We start from the raw sequence: 986 nt of genomic DNA, 5'->3' as shown, positions 1-986 counted from the left end.
ATCACATTTAATTCAATTTGTTTAATTTTTTTTTATTATTATTAATTAATTTATAAAAAAATTAACCCAAAAATGTATTGCAAAGATTAGCTAAACCATATTATCCATTTATCCCCCATCCAAAATTAAAATATCCCATCATATAATAACCAAAAGTCAGAAAAGAGAACTTAATTCTTCGCACTGCGACGGATATTTGTACAAAATAAATAAATAAAATAGATATTCTCAGATGGACATCTGCTGTGATAATCGTGTCATTATAAAGACAGTGGAAAGGACGCCAGATTAAGATTCTCTCCCGAAAGATCCCTATCAGATTCATTTTCAAAAAACATATCATCTGTCAGGATGGCCGAGTGGTCTAAGGCGCCAGACTCAAGTTCTGGTCCTCGATTGAGGGCGTGGGTTCAAATCCCACTTCTGACACCAACAGTAAAATCAGTTCTCTATTGAAAAGGAAATTTATTATTTAACATTTTTATTTTTATTCACGACAAAACAGTCCATCGAGTTTTCTTCCACAAATAATCGTATCATATTGTGTAGAAACCATTAATTTATTATAATAAAGTGGCTTGAATTTATCATATTGTGGACATCGTGGTAGGAGGATTTTACTATGTAAATATGGGTTTCACATGCTCTTCCAGTATGTCAAGTGATGCGATGGAATAAAGCTTTCCATGGTTAGGATTAATACAATTTTTTCATTTATATTTTATTAGCACAATAAAATTAAAAAATTAAAAATAAGTGTAGTATAATTTATAAACGAAATAGTTATTTTCATTAGAATTCACATAATACAATTTCAAGATTTTTTGTTATTTAAAATATATTTTTGAATATATAAATAGATTCAATGCCTTTGAAAACCTTTGGGACACTCAAATTCTGTAGAGTAAACAATTTAAACTCAAGTTTTAAAAAATCTCTATCAGATTTTGATTAAAATTAACCAGAAAAATAGCCATCAAAAAGGT

The 986-nt window shown here is 28.5% G+C and overlaps 1 non-coding gene across 1 annotated transcript; it reads left to right on the top strand.

The window, feature by feature from the left end:
* Window positions 1-345: 345 nt before the first annotated feature.
* TRNAL-CAA (transfer RNA leucine (anticodon CAA)) lies at window positions 346-429 on the top strand. The gene has a single exon. It is a non-coding gene; the product is annotated as a tRNA-Leu (tRNA).
* Window positions 430-986: the final 557 nt, after the last annotated feature.

This window comes from Pinus tabuliformis, chromosome Q (assembly GCF_031772625.1).
Source record: "Pinus tabuliformis cultivar Carrire ecotype Pingquan chromosome Q, CPIR1, whole genome shotgun sequence".
In the NCBI taxonomy this organism is placed as follows: Eukaryota; Viridiplantae; Streptophyta; class Pinopsida; order Pinales; family Pinaceae; genus Pinus; species Pinus tabuliformis.
Note: the sequence above shows the minus strand (reverse complement) of the source record. Positions and strands in the feature narration are given on the sequence as shown.